The sequence below is a fragment of the Bos javanicus genome, chromosome 11 (assembly GCF_032452875.1).
Source record: "Bos javanicus breed banteng chromosome 11, ARS-OSU_banteng_1.0, whole genome shotgun sequence".
Classification (NCBI taxonomy): domain Eukaryota; kingdom Metazoa; phylum Chordata; class Mammalia; order Artiodactyla; family Bovidae; genus Bos; species Bos javanicus.
In genome coordinates this window covers 96,345,348-96,361,783 of record NC_083878.1, presented here as the reverse complement: position 1 = coordinate 96,361,783, position 16,436 = coordinate 96,345,348, and the positions used below count along the sequence as shown (strand labels likewise).

The 16,436-nt window shown below is 36.4% G+C and overlaps 1 protein-coding gene across 3 annotated transcripts in view; it reads right to left on the bottom strand.

Moving 5' to 3' along the window:
- The window catches only part of PBX3 (PBX homeobox 3), a 225,339-nt gene that overhangs the window by 158,232 nt on the left and 50,671 nt on the right, over nucleotides 1-16,436 (bottom strand). Inside the window, exon 1 of one of the 3 annotated variants that reach the window (XM_061433523.1) lies at nucleotides 12,653-12,744. The exons of the other annotated variants lie outside the window; for them this stretch is intronic. The gene's annotated coding sequence lies outside the window, so the exon portion shown is untranslated. Of the gene's footprint in view, nucleotides 1-12,652; nucleotides 12,745-16,436 lie in introns of those variants that run through there. 3 annotated transcript variants of the gene reach the window in all.

Sequence of the window (16,436 nt, the reverse complement as noted above, 5' to 3'; positions counted from 1 at the left end):
AACTAATACTATAACAAAAGTAGAGAATAAGAGGAGAAAAGGAGGTAGGAAATAGTATAAATAAAGCAAATTCCTCACCATAGAAAAACTATATACACAGTAAAAGCGTATAGTTGAACTACAGTGGGTAGCTAACAGACAAATGAAAAACAGTAAGACGAAACGTGCTCTCCTCTGAAAAGTGAGACTGTAGGAAAGAAAGAAAACTTTTTTTCAATTGTGAAAGGGGAATACTTTTATATTAAAATTACTCACTAACCACTTGAAGAAGATTCTTTTCAAAATGGATGGACCCAGAAAGTTAGCCTGAGGGATATAAAATCTGACTACCTACTCTGGTATCTTTCAATCTTTAGGAAAAAACCAGACATAATTCTTCAGGTCTTGAGAACAAATTATCTTACTAAGCACACAAGTAAGGAAAAAGGAATGGAACTGAGAAATAAGGAAGATTTTATCTTTTAGCATTTTGATAAAAGATGAGTCAGAAATGAGGGGCTGTAATTCCCTAATCCTTCAGGCTGAAGGATGGCAATTGGGAACAGTGTTTTCAATCTCAAATTCCTATTCTGGAGGTTGTTAATCACCTTGAATGGTGGATGGCTTAATTATATAAGGACCACATTAATGTCTCAAAGGAGGGAGAGTGATCTGATAGGAGGTTTTAATTTGAAACACTCTTCATAAAATTAAAAATGAATGCCAAACTGACTATAATCTGTGCCTCTGTGGAGAAGTAAAAGGCCAATACAGCTAGAAGAATACAGTGTGATCAATTGGGCTTTGAGGCCAAATTGATCCAGTACTAGTCAATAATCATGAGTGTTATTCATAAGACAGCCAAAAGGAAGTAGTCTCCATTTGTTTCAGTTAGTAGATCTTTCTATAGGTTATTTTCAAACAATTAGAAGAACTGCTTATGTCTGTGAAAGAATAACATTTTCAGACTATTCATATCATCTAGAATTACTCTACAGTACTAAAAATTCTGGGATCCAAGAATATCTAGGCTACAGCATTAATCTTAAAAAGAACAGTATAGTTTGGGAAAATCTGGATCCATTCTATTCTGTTCTTGAGCTTTACTAGCAATTCAGCGTTCAAAGCCTTTAAAAGCTAACAAGGGTAAGAGCTCTTTTCAAAGTACACAAAAGTATAACTAGAAGAACAACAAGGTCAAACATGAAAATGTCCATCTTTGGTGAGAAAATTCTATCTGCTACTTTTGATTCTTTCATGGTTTTCTAGGATCCAGGACCACTACTGACAGGTGTGTTTGTCCCATCTGTTGGACTCTATAGCAGCTCTGTCCAAAAGAATTATAATGCAATCCATAATGTCATTTTAAATTTCTAATAGCCAAATTTTTAAAAAGGAAAAAGAAAACAGATAAAATTAATTTTAACAATATATTTTAGTTTGACATATTCAAAATATTATCATTTCAACATGTAATGAAACTTTTTAAAAAACTTTAATGAGATATTTATCTTGTTTTCAGTTTTTGTCTTTCAGTATTTTACATATACAGCACATCTCAATTCTAATATACCACATTTTAAATGCTTAATAGCCACAAGTGGCTAGTGCTGAGATACACTTATTTGAGAAGTTCTTCTTTCAACTGGCTGGCATGACCAAACAAGAGCAAAGTCAGTTTCCAAGTCAACTGCACTTCCCTAATACTATATAGGATTAAGCAGGTTCTTCTTAGTGGTAGTATATGAAGCCTTGACCTCCATTCAAATAACCCATTTGACTGGTGGAATGAACACACTTGTTTGCTTTCACACCTTACTGAAACTGTACTCAAAGACAAGAAAAGGACAGGGGGACCACATAAATCTGCAAGAATTAAGAGCAGAGAACAGACTAGGACCCACTTTGTTCTATAACATCAGGAACCAGACTTACACATCTCCTTCACTTTTGTCTCTCCCACCTTCCAGCCAGGAAATTGGTGGGAACTTCTCAGGGGAATTGCCTAAGAGACAGCTGGTTGTCCACACACCAAACCCATCACCCTATGGTGAAGACTACCAAAACCAAGAAGCTCCACCCACATGCACTGAGTTTTCATCTGTTTCTAAGTGCCTGAAGCTTAAATATCCCTCTATTCTCAAGCATTTACTGAGAAGCTACTAAATGCAGGGCACCATTCTACAGCACTGGGGATACACCAATGAACAAAACAAAGTCTGTCTCTCTCAAGGAGCTTACATTCTAAAAGGGAAATAGACAATAAACAAATGCAAACTACAGAAGAGAAGTAGAAATAAAACAGGAAAGGGGGATAGAGCATAAGGGAAGGGAGAAGAAGGAAAGCTGTTTTAACCAGGAAGGTCAGAGATTTGAGCAGAGGCCAAAAGGGAGGGAGAAAACCACACAGATGTCTGCAAAGAATTTCTTAAGCAGAGAATTTCTTAAGAATTTCTTAAGCAGAGAGAAGAACAAATATAAAACCCCTGAAAGGAGAGCACATTTGGCCGACTGGAAGTTCACCTGGAGCAAAATGAGTGGCACAGAATAATGAGGAGTAACATCAGAGAGAAGTGGACCAGAAGACAGGCCTGGAAGACTCTAGTTAAAGACTGAATTTTTATTTCAGGTGAAATGGTAAGCCGTGAGAAGAAAAGTGACATTATTTGACTTATGCTGTAAAAGAAACCCTTTACCAGATGTCTGAAGAAATGACTTGTGGGGCAGCGTGAGTCAAAGCAGAGAGGTCACTTAGGAGGCTATTAGAATCATCCAAGAAAGACATAAAGGTAGTCTGACAAAGAGAGGAAGAAGTGAGAAGGGGTAAGATTTGGGTTATGCTTTTGTTTTAATAATTTTAATTATTTTTAAAATATCAAAAATGAAAAAACAGTACAAAAAGTAACCACATATTCTTTACCAGGTTCACCTATTTACCTGCTGTCAACATTGTACTCCTCTATCATGTGTGTGTGTGTGTGCGCACACACACACACACAATTTCTGAATCACCTGAGGGTAAGTTTCATATATGATGACCCTTTATCCCTAAACACTTCAGTACTTCTTAAAAATGCAACATTCTCTTACATAATTACAGTACAGTTATCAACTTCAGTAAATTTAACATGATCTGTGGTGTTGGAGAAGACTCTTGAGAGTCCTTTAGACTGCAAGGAGATCCAACCAGTCAATCCTAAAGGAAATCAGTCCTGAATATTCATTGGAAGGATTAATGCTGAAGCTGAAACTCCAATACTTCGGCCACCTGATGTGAAGAACTGACTCACTGGAAAAGACCCTCATGCTGGGAAAGATTGAAGGCAGGAGGAGAAGGGGATTTCAGAGGATGAGATGATTGGATGGCATCACCGACTCAATGGACATTAGTTTGAGCAAGCTCTGGGAGTTGGTGAGAGACTGGGAAGCCTGGTGTGCTGCAGTCCATGGGGTTGCAAAGAGTTGGACACAACTGAGCGACTGAACTGAACATTTTACCATTTGTACTCCAATTATACCAACTGACCCAAAAATGTCCTAGAATTTTGATCCCCTCCATTTCAGGATCCAGTGTAGGATGAGATACTGTATTTAGTGTCAGTCTCTTTAAGTTCCTTTGAAGTGAAAGTGAAAGTCACTCAGTCATGTCCAACTCTTTGGGACCCCATGAACTATACAGTCCATAGAATTATCTAGGCCAGAATACTGGAGTGGATAGCCTTTCCCTTCTCCAGGCGATTTTCCCAACACAAGGATCAATCCCAGGTCTCCTGCACTGCAGGTAGATTCTCTACCAGCTGAGCCACAAGGAAGCCCAAGAATACTGGAATGGGTAGCCTATCCCTTCTCTAACAGATCTTCCAGACCCAGGAATCAAACCAGGTTCTTCTGCATTGCAGGCAGATTCTTTACCAACTGAGCTATCTTTACTCTGGGACATTTCCAAAACGTATATGACATTAACATTCTTAAAGAATAAAGTCATCTCCCTCCATTTTAAAATTAGAATTTTCCTCCTGTTGGATTTATCTGAACTTACTCGTGATTAGATTCACGTTATGTACTCCCCGTGATACATGGGCAATGTTGTGATCTTCTCGGGTATCACGTCTGGAGGCACCAAGTGTCCATCCGTTCCTCCCTGGTGTGGTCAATTTGATCACCTGGTCAAGGTACTGCCTAATTTCTACACTGTACTACTTATGTTACTTGTTTTGCCTTACCACTGAAATATTTAAGACCACATAAATATTCTACTCCTTAACAAAATTTCCCCCTATATTTAGAATTTGTTGATCTTCCTTGCCTGATCCAATTTTAACCATGATGACTGCAAAATGATGATTTTCCAACTCCAGCATTCTCTCACATTCTCTCCACATTTACTCACTTGCCTCTGCATTCTACTGTAATAGTCCTCCCTCTTCACCCATTCATGTACCTCTGTCGTTCAATTATCAGTATGAATTCATAAATTCTGATTTTTTCCGATGGTTTTATAATTCATTACTGTACTTAACTGTTTTGTTGCTCAAGCTGTCCCAGATGTGGCAAGCAGGAGCTTTTCAAACTGGCTCCTATGTCCTTGTGATTTGTCCCCATCATCTTTTTCAGTACTTCCCCACCTCCTGGCGTAACAAAATGCTCCAGGATCAACTTGTACCTACTCTGCCCACCCTGGAATCATCCATTTCTCCAAGGTGCTCAGTTCTTTTAGTGAAGAATGGTACTGGAGTGGGGACCTGGGTGCTAGTTGTGCACACTAATACTGTGATACGTTTGTTTCTTGGCCCTTTTAGATTCTAATTAAAGGGCCAACTGATGTTGCTCATGGAATGAAAATGAGCTATAAAAGAAAAAGAAAAATCAATGGTTACTTCAGCGTTTCTGGCTTAAGCTACCAGATGAGTGATGCTGGCCTATATTAAAACGAAGAAAAAAAAGTTTACAGAGGAAAATCAAGAATTCCATTTTGCATGTGCTCACCTTGGACTCCCTTATTAAATATCCAAGTGGAGGCATTCAGCAGGAAATTGGATGAGTCCATAACTCAGGAGAGAAGCTCAAGATGATGATATAAATTTGGGAAAAATCAGTATAATATTTAAAGCCATGGGACTAAATGAATGAAAAGATAGGGGTCACCAGACATTTGAGGACAGACCAACATAAACGGAAAAATATATAATCCAGAAGAAAAAACAATCCTGGTAGCAGATGAAAACTTAATGGGAAACAAAAGAAAATCTAAAATATCCTCAGTGATATCCTTAGAGATAGAAGACCTATATCACTGAGACAAAAGAAGGGAACGAAGGAAAAAAAATCAGTCCAAAGCCACTAGGCAGGGGTGAGTAAGGCAGATGTCTGGAGGGAGGTGGGGAAGGACGCACACCTAACGCAGGGTCGGCAGATCCCAAAGGGGACCTTGGAGAATATCTTCATAGATACCAATGGTGGCCTAGTGTGGGCTATGGGAGCCTCAAGAGGGTGACGAGAACACTCATGGGCTTGAGGGAGCAGTATTCTAGGGTACTAGATAGAGCCTCAGAAGGGCAAGAAGATCATCCCAGCAGAGGGTGAAGGCTTAAGACTGGGGAGAAGAGGCAAACAGTGACAAGAAGTTAGTTATAACCAGGGAGGGCTGATCTTCTAATAATGATATATATTGAATTAACAGAAGACAGGTTTCTCACTGTCAAAGAAGGGAGCCACAAACATGGAACAGGAGAAAATTGTAACTTTGTTGTGCTGAAATGGATTCATGGTTTATAGACAGGGATTTAAAATTCTCCCGAAAGTGTGTGTATGTAGGTATACATGCTGTGTCTGTCTGTGTGTGTGAGTATTCTTTAGGACTCTGGGGATTTAGGAGCATCAACACTCACTAGCAGTGAGATGCTTGTTTGCAATTCTTGGTTTCTAAATGCCATTCTCCACAAAAAGAAACCAGGGACACGTAGAGAATATGGCTGATTCCAGGGCTGGGGCAAAAAAAATACAAGCTGAGCTTGGAATATCTTGTTGGATCAGAACATAAGAAACCACTCAAAGAGTAATGAATTCATGTCAAAAGAATACAGAAGACAGTTTGAAGGGCTCTCATTGACCATGAGAATTACAGAGACAATGGTTCCAACATTCATGAGTTGTTAACCAAATTGTATTCTCTGGGCATCTTGCTATATAGAAAAAAGAAATTGTGATTTGATAAAACAATCATAGTTGGGGTTTTCATTATTTGCAACCTACACACATAGGTTGACAGGGGTAGGAGGGATGACTGAAAGCCAGCAAGTCCTAGTACTGATTAGAAGGTTAAGAGACTGAGTAACTTTAGACTTGGTAAGACAAAAATACATGTTGATACTCATTAAAATAATAGAATGTGAAACTCTTTAAGTTTGTATATGGAAAAGAGTAAAGCAAACCCAGTCAATTAAGAGAGTCATATAATTAGGCTATACCTGTAATGTTTTACTCCTTTAAAAAATCTGAAGCAAATATGACTACATGTATTACTTTGATAAAGCTGAGTGTGGGACATGGCTGTTCATTTCATTACTAATTTTCTTATGCTTTCAATAGATCATAAAACATATCTAACTTTAAATCGTCAATTGAGAAGCTACTGGACAGGACTTCTCTAGCAAACCTAAGATATGGGTCTCACATTGATCATCTGAACAATGATTTAACCACCAGCTGTGCAAGAGTCTTAAAAACTCAACATTCAGAAAAACTTAGATCATGATATTCAGTCCCATCACTTCATGGGAAATAGATGGGGAAACAATGGAAACAGTGACAGACTTTATTTTCTTGGGCTCCAAAATCACTGCAGATGGTGACTGCAGCCATGAAATTAAGAGATGCTTGCTCCTTGGAAGAGAAGCTACGACCAACCTAGATAGAATATTAAAAGCAGAGACCTTACCTTCCCAACAAAGGCCCATCTAGTCAAAACTACGGTTTTTCCAGTAGTCATGTATGGATGTGAGAGTTGGATCATAAAGAAAGCAAAGCACCGAAGAATTGATGCTTTTGAACGGTGGTGTTGGAGAAGACTCTTGAGAGTCCCTTGAAGTGCAAAGAGATCCTAACAGTCCATTCTGAAGGAGATCAGCCCTGGGATTTCTTTGGAAGGACTGATGCTGAAGCTGAAGCTCCAATACTTTGGCCACCGGATACAAAAAGCCAACTCATTAGAAAAGACCCTGATGCAGGGAAAGATTGAGGGCAGGAGAAGAAGGGAATAACAGAAGATGAGATGGTTGGATGGCATCACCGACTCAATGGACATAAGTTTGAGCAAGCTCCAGGAGTTGGTGATGCTACAGTCCATGGGGTCACAAAGAGTCAGGCGTGACTGAAGTGAACTAAAATGAAGCAAGAGTCTACAGAATCAAAAAAGAGGTGGAGGCAATGCTAGCTAGTTTAAGTAGAAGAGGGATTAAGGAAAGATATGGAGCTTATAGAATTCCCAAGAGGGCCTGATGCCTATGTAAACTGCAATACCACCACCCAAATCCTCATTCATGACTGCTACTAGGCACCAGATCCACGGCTCACATCTTGGGAGCCGAGGATTCTGCCATGTTACACCCTCCACCATTTGCTACCCATGAAGGCCAGTCTCTATGCCAGCACTCCCTTCATTAGGAACAGATTCCCCACTGCACCATGTTCTTCACACTTTTCTCTCTGAAACTCAAGTAACTGCATCTGATTGTGTGAGTCTGAATCACATGACTGAGCCCTGGTTATTATAAAAATAAAGAAACTATCTTTTGGCTTGGGAATACAGAACCAAAAGTAGGATTTCCCCCATATAGGACAGCCATTCCAAGAGCTGAGTAACTACATATTTTTTAAAAATCCAAAAAGTCCACTATAGTCTACGATCACTGAAAATTGGCCTAAGAGGTCTACTTAACATAAGAAAACACTTAAGCATAGTCAGGATGAAGATCACAGACCTCACAGGTTCAGAAGGTTACATGTATGGTTTACTGGACACTATAAAGGGCTACTTACCCCTCTCCTCTACCATCACACACACACACGATGCATGCATCTACTCATTCCTGCCCATCAGCGTAAAGTTACATCATAAAATATATTATTTGAACAAAGTGTCTTTTAAATTATAAATCCCTTGAGAACTGTAAAACCTAACATCAGTCAACAGTAAGTTAGTATAGAGTACTCACCTCTCAGAGACAAACACTAAAAAAGTGGAAAGCTTTATAAAAGCAAAGAGAAGGAAGTGATAATTAGGGAATGCATACGATCATCAAAACAAGTATTACAACAGAACTGACTGTATTTTTTATAATTCTTCTTTCATAAAGTAACCAAGTTTTTTGTCCATTTCTCTATTTAGTTGTCTTTTTCTTAATAAAATGAAGGAATTCTTTATACATATATACACACACACAGATATATATATATCCTAATATTAATTACAATGATCTACATTGCAGTATCTTCTCCTACCCTGAGGCTTATACTTTCGTTTTCTTTATGGTTTATAGTCTTCATTTTAATGTAACTGATTCGATCTTTTTCTTTTAGATGTGATTTTTGTGTTATGTTTAAAAGAGATCTTTCCCTACTCTGAAGTCACAGATAAAACTATATTTGCCTTTTTCCTTGGTTTTTAATTGAGATGGTAATTGTCTTCAAGATATGAAGAACTTAGATTATCCTCAGAAGTACAGTTGCATTATAGAACCAAACAGCTACAAAGAAAATAGCTAGGACCACAGGATTTTTTTTTCCCAAAAACAAATCAGTATCAAGATGAAAAATAATATAAAAATAACTTATCAAATGTCAGTCTGTACCACATCCTCCCATCCAAAAAATAAAATTTTAATGAAGTGCCTCTCAAAAGTAAAATAATTATAATCAATCTGCAGTTGTGAACTACCTACTTACTAAAATTTACTTGTAACCCCAAAATCAATCCTCAGGTACGTCAGCAGTCATTTGCAGACATGCGTATGTGCAGAATGGAGAAAACTTTGAGCTGCCAGATGTGCATGTTCTCAGCTGGTTCAGCAAGAATCCTTTTTGTAGTTTACTTAGTGCCATGTTTTCACATTTTTTTGCTTTTTGTTGGTGATTTCGTTATTTTAAATGACCCCAACCAAAGTCCTAAAATGCTGAATAGTGTTCCTAAGTAGAAGAAGAATGTGAGGAGCTTTACAGAGAAAATATGTGTATCAGAAAAGTTTTAGGGCTTCCCTGGTAGCTCAGTGATAAAGAATCCACCTGTCAATTCAAGAGACATGGGTTCTATGCCTTATCTGGGAAGATTCCACACACCGCGGAGCAACTAAGCCTACGTGCCTGTGCTCTACAGCCTGGGAGCCACATCTGCTGAGCCCACACACTGCAACTACTGAAGCCCATGCACCCTAGACTCAATGCTCCTCAACAAGCGAAGCCATCACAGTGAGAAGCCCACGTATCACAGCTAGAGAGTAGCCTCTGCTGGCTGCAACTAGAGAAAAGCCCACACAACAACAAAGACCCAGCACAGCCATAAATAAATAAATAAATAAATTTTTTTAAATTTTATTTAGGCAAGAGTCATAGTCCTATTGGCCATGAGTTCAATGTTAATGAATTGACAATATATATTAAATAGGGATTTTTAAACAGAAATACACATACAACAAAGTTATGTACTGGTGGAATGAAAAAGGTATGACCAGAGATTCACAGGAATCTAACCCTGTATTTTCCTTAGGAGCAATGGTTCAGAATTCACTAATTTGGTATTCAAGGAAACATTATGGAACATAACTTTCATGAACAATGAAAATGGATTGTAACTTTAAAGTTGCAGAAAGTAACTTAGGATTCTTAGGATCTTAGGATCCTAACTACTTAGGATTCTGTCAAGCAACAGCTGTTTAGATTTTCCACTGGAAAAATGTTATAATGGTAGACTACCAAAACAAGGCTTAAAAGTAAATACTGTATGTATATAGTGATTTATCACCATTCAGAATCTCCCATTTCGTCTTGAAGGCCAGGAAAGTACTTTATCTATATCTGTACTTTATCTAGACTTGATCCATAAGTAGACTTTATTTACATACCCAGAAATGAGATTTAATAACTCAATGTATAAAACACTGATATATAAAGCAGAACAGAAATATATTAATTATTTTAAAAAAGAAATGTCTCTCTTAACATACTAATATTTCATACTTGGGGAGCTTCATTCTATCATAGTATCATGATACTTGATATCAAATTAATAATCAAAAAGTCAACTGATAAGCACAGAACTAGATAGTATTGAACGATATTTAATAATGAAAATGGTCTGATGAACTATCCCTGCCCTACAATAAAAACACATTTCTAATAATAATAATCTACCTTATTTATTAAGAACTAATTAGATACTGATAAATTAATTTGATCATGTAAGCCTCACAACAACCCTAAGGTAGGTAACACACTATTAAACATTTTAGACTAGGAACTTGAGTTTAGAGAGGTTTAAGAATCTTACTAAAAGTCATGCCTTTAGAACTCTTCACAGGCTTCCCACCATTCTTCGGAATAAAATTCAAATTCTTCTTCACCAGGCCCCAAAGCCCCTGTGTGATCGTGCTCCTATTCATCTCCCAACCTCACTACCACCATTCTTCCCCCTTACACATTATGCTCCATCACCCATGCATCCATTCTGTCCCTCAAATACAGTAAATCCTTTCCCACACTCAGGCCTACACATTTGTTGGTCCTTATTCCTGGCATGTTTTTCTCCTGGCTCTTTTGAAGCCTGCTCATTCTAACTATCCCAGTCTCAGTCAAATGATACCACTTCAAAAGTATCTTCTTTGAATAATCTATCTAAAGTGGTCTCATCTAGTATCTCTTTCATCATTCTGTTCATTTCACGCACAGCACCTCATTCAATCATTCATTTACTTTGATTTTGTCTATTTCCCCAGAAGCATGCAAAAGCTCAGTTAAGAAGTAGATTATCTGATTTATAGGCTTCCCTGATGGCTCAGCTGATAAAGAATCCACCTGCAATGCAGTAGACTCCAGTTCAATTCCTGGGTCGGGAAGATCCCCTGGAGAAGGGATAGGCTACCCACTCCAGTGTTCTTGGGCTTCCCTTGTGGCTCAGCTGGTAAAGAATCCACCTGCAATGTGGGAGACCTGGGTTTGATACCTGGGTTGGGAAGATCCCCCTGGAGAAGGGAAAGGCTATCCATTCCAGTATTCTTGCCTGGAGAATTCCATGGACTGTATAGTCCGTAGGGTCGCAAGGAGTCAGACATGACTAAGCAACTCTCATTTTCACTAACTGATTTACTTATTGCTAGCATAGTGCCTGGCACACAAATTGGTATCAAGATTTTCTCAAAGAAGTAACTAGAATGAATCATCACTTAGCAGAGGAGATTCAAAGACTAAATGGAGGGCTTTCCTGGTGGTTCAGTGGTAAGAATCAACCTGCCAATGCAGGAGACACGGATTCAATCCCCAGTCTAGGAAGATCCTACATGCCAAGGAGAAACTAAGCCCACGTGCCACAACTACTGAGCCTGTGCTCTAGAGCCCAAGAACTGCAACTACTGAGCCCACCTGCTGCAACTTCGTGTGCAAATTCACATTCCTATTTTGGAGGCTGACCAATAATGTTTTTCCTTTTACTGTAAAAAACATTGGTGGAAAAACTGATCAAATTTGAATAAGGCCTACAGATTAGATAAAAAATATTATACCACTGTTAATTTCCTGATTTTAATAATGATAGTTATAAATATCTAATAGTTTAAATAATAGTTATAAAAGAGTATCTTTGTCTTTAGAAAATATACACTGAAATTTTCAGTGTCAACAGAGCATCACATCACAACTTACATATAGTTCAGAAGAAAACACTCTGATTAAGCATATTCATTTATATCTCTGTCCTTTAGTATATTTTATATATGTGTATAGATACACAGATAGAAAGGGAAGAAGAGAGAAAACAAAACTTAAAAAAAAAAAAGAAGGGTATGTGAGCTCAAAAGAAGTCATTTGGAAGAACACATGCCTGCTACAAGGGAAAATACTCTTTATATTTTCAAATATAAAGAGATGGAATATAAGAAAACATATTACACAATAACATACATCACTAATTTTATTATGAGGAGAGAAATTTCTGCAACAAACCTTTATCAGGAATAGCAGTTTCTTTTATGTTTGTAATTTTTACGGTCTTTTGTTAACAGTAGAGAAAACTATGGTAAGAAATAAATCAATACTCAACTAAACATATCAACACAACTAAATAAATGAGTTTGGAGGTCATACACTCATTTTCAAAGGAAATCCTTTTACTTGGTTATTCTCAAAACTGCATTTTAAGAAAGGAGGCAGGATAAACAACAAGGTCCCACTGTATAGCACAGAGAACTGTATTCAATATCCTATAATAAACCATAATGGAAAGGAATATGTATATATATGCATATACATGTATATGTGTGATGGAATCATTTTGCTGAACAGCAGAAATTAACACAACATTGTAAATCAACTATACTTCAATAAAATACATTTTAGAAAAAAATTAAATTTAAATAAGGAAGCAGAGTTGTAGGCAGGAAAAATAGAACGATTTGAAAATTCTTCTTACGCTAGAATAAAGTGCTGTATCTCGTGTAGACAGATACACCAACGGAATTTTGCTGACTGAAGACACAGCAGCCTAATTCAGCAGCCTGAAGCCTGGAAAAAACGTTGGAAGGATGCAAACAGAGAGGTACTTTAAAATAGAAACACAGTCAAAGTATTTTATTGTTCATATTAATCTAACATTAATATATGCAAAATTTATTTTAGCTAGCTCAAAAGGAAATAGAAGGATCTGTGTAAATTTAATCCAACAAATATTCACTGAATGCTTATATTAATTCCTGGTGCTCAGATTAGTGTTTCTGCTAAAACCTTTAAATGAAAGAAAGGATAAAATGTACATGCTGAAATGATTACTATTAGTAAACATCCCATGAAACTAGAAAACAATATTTCCCCAGGAGAGAACCATTCTCCAATAGCAGCAGCCATTCCAACCAGTTTGTTTCACAGAGGCACTGGGGTGGTGCTGGTTAACAGACTTGTGTTTAGAATAGCAGATATACCAGCTTCTAGAGTTTTCCATGTACTAAGTTACTAAATCGGTATACAAATACAAATCTGTTTTACTGGCATAATTAACTTCTAGAACATATTATTAATACTTCAGGTTATAAGACTATACATTAAAGAATTGCTTTCTGGATCAACATTACAATACAAGACCTGTCAAGAGTTTCTTAGCAGAATATATACCACCAAAGGGTTCACCTAAATAACTATTTATACTCTACTTCATTCCATGAGGAACTGGAGATATTAACAGGAACCTGTAAACAGTTTAATTTAGCTCTTTCTCATTATCTACCATGTCCAACCTCTTTTATTGGTATCACCCCTTATTTATCTTTTCAATATAAATTTCTGTGATGCTTCTTTCAAGTGGAATAGATCTATCAGTAAACATCATTGAGTCCATAGTTAAAACAGAAACCAAATACCATATTGTTAAGATCTGGTGGTCTATTATTACAGCTTTAACCTCAAATATCTTGCAGCATTTAGTACTATAATTGTTATTACTGTTGTAACAGTAACTGGAGCTAACAATGACAATAATAACAAATATCACTGAAACAATGGAATTACATGATTTGTGAAGCTTTGCCTTCCAAGAAGGAATCAAGAAAAATAAACTGAATGTATACATCCCAGAAAATAAAGTGATAAACATTAGACAAAATTGAATGTAATGAGTATAATTCTCCATGATTTAAAAAGATGTTAAAACTCACTTCTATGGGTCAAAGATGTTATAAACACATAGAAAATTACTACTAATTTCTAGCTCGTGACACTTTTATCCTATCCTATACACTTGATTATATATGCCTTTCAAAATGGAGAATTATCTGCTAACACTCAGTCTACCCTACATGTATGCATTTAATTATATCCACGCCCAGGAAAAGAAAATCTTGCCTACCCTATAAAGCTTAAAGATGACTCAGTAACGAAAACAGATTGCAGGCAGTGAAACAATATTTTAGAAGGGAAAAATGTTCACATTTAATTAGTAACGTGAACATTACAAGCCCCTCCTAAGGCAGAACAACTCCTTTATTTTTTTAATTAATGTTCCTTCTGGTGATCTACATTTTGCATCATGATCTAAAATGTATTGTCTTAATATGAAAAAAACAAAGAAATAATCAAAACATGTAAGGTGGGGCCAAAAGGTGATTTAATATCAGGATGGAGATGTGTAGCATCAGATAAACAACTGGAAATACCTTAGGAAATAAAAAACCTAAATGTAAATATATTAAATTAAGTATTTTTAGGAATGGAAATAAAACCTTAGAAGAGTAAAGTGAGTTCCAATAGTCATTCTTTTTTTCTGGCTGTACCACAAAGATTGTGGGATCTAAGTTTCCCAACAAGGGATCCAATCCGTATCCCCTACAGTGGAAGGACAGCGTCCTAACCACTGGACCACCACTAGTCCCCCCAATAGTCATTTGTTAAAGTTAATACTAAAACATTACAAATGTATATCTTATTTATAACAATCTAGTTAAACAACTTGGGATTTGTTTTTTTCCTTAAGATGGCAGTTAATTTCATTAGAAAGGAACAAAAACCTATTTGTTTACTTATATCCAAACATGACTTTTAAGAATCCATTAACTACCACAGCTGCCATGGAAAATTCATATGTATTGCCAGGAACACATAAAGGCATGATATAAGGGAACAATAATTAGAAAATGAAGAAAATGTATTAAAGTTTCTGTTTTTGTGCAGCTAATTTTTTCATCTCTTCCATCCCTTCATACCCTTTACCCTCAAGAAGTTTCCAGAACCCAAAGAAATTTATTTGGGAAATATCTGTTGAAAAACAAATCAAATATAAATGACTGCCACACTATTCTAAGGGGTTTTGTTTTGTTTTGAAAGAAATGGGTAAAGGGGAACAAGAGAAGGGAAAGACACAAAGTGCTAACTTTAACACCAAGGGGATGGTTGGGGGAGCAAGAAGTTAGTGTGATTTATAAGTGGTATCAATTCTGGCTTAGAATATAAATTTCACTAATGAAGACTTTGAGAACTTGTGTATAATTATAGACAAATGTATTAACAATCTTTTGAAACTCCATGGGAGTAAAAGACCCATCAGTGTATTTCATACTCCTAGATTTAAACAGCTTTTCTAACAAGCTGTCTGGGTAATTACTAAGCTCTCTAAGAATTACTGTGAACTTTGTACCTTTTTAGTTCACTGACAGATGACTATTTGTTATTAGCTCAAATAATAATAATGTATTAAAATGCTTGTTTAATATACGGAAACATATGTTTGCATTTAGACTACAATGAACTTTGTTCCCCAGAAATATATTGTGAAAAGTCACACAGAAATCTGTGAATCAGCAGCAGGGCCAACAAAAGTGAAATTAGCTGCTATTTCTCTCCAAGCGTGTGATAAATAAAGCTACCTCATGCCTGGATGTGTATTTTTGAAGAACATTTCTTGATTCTACAGAAAACTTCTGTTGCTGTTTTTATCTTAATGCTTTGTTTGTGATCTCTTACATACCTACAACTGGAAAAGAAAGCATATTAAATTCTCCTTAAGAATTCCTGATCTTTACAATCATGGTTAAGTGTGCTAATCTGATTTTCTAAAAACCAAATAATTCACCTGAGTAGAGGCAGAGTAACTAACAAACCAAACGAGCTATCAACAAATTCTAAAGGAGGACATTCTGGAAACTAAAGCAACTTTAATGAGAGAAAAGTTCAACCAGAAGGAATTCTTGTGTCTTTGGTGTGTCATTTAGAGCATGTAACTAATGTTACTGGAAACTTCTGACTCATTTCAAAACTCTACATTTTACTCTAAGCCCTTGAAGTAGAATCCAGCCTCTTTAATGTGTTGGTTATTTAATTTCAAGGCTTATTTTATGAATTTTTCTTTTGACATTAAATATTAATATCTCATAACATTTTTCTTAGTCACTATATTATTGTAATTCTATTAATTAAAAATATGAGCAGAAATAAGAGGCAAATGAATGGTTGTTAGCATAATGGTAATAGGAGGTTTTCAACTAAGAATTATTGGGGGGGTGTTTACCGTATTAATTAGGTAATCTCTGTCATTTGTAAACAACACTCAGTGTAAACACACTAAATCTAAACTTTTAAATATAGTAAACCTAAATATAAGAATGTACTGGTGCAAGTTAGAAATTGTACATAAAATAACTATGCAATTCTCTTTAAACAAAGCCTCTCACAGCATTACGCACAATTAAGAACTTAACTAATGCTTTCTGGTG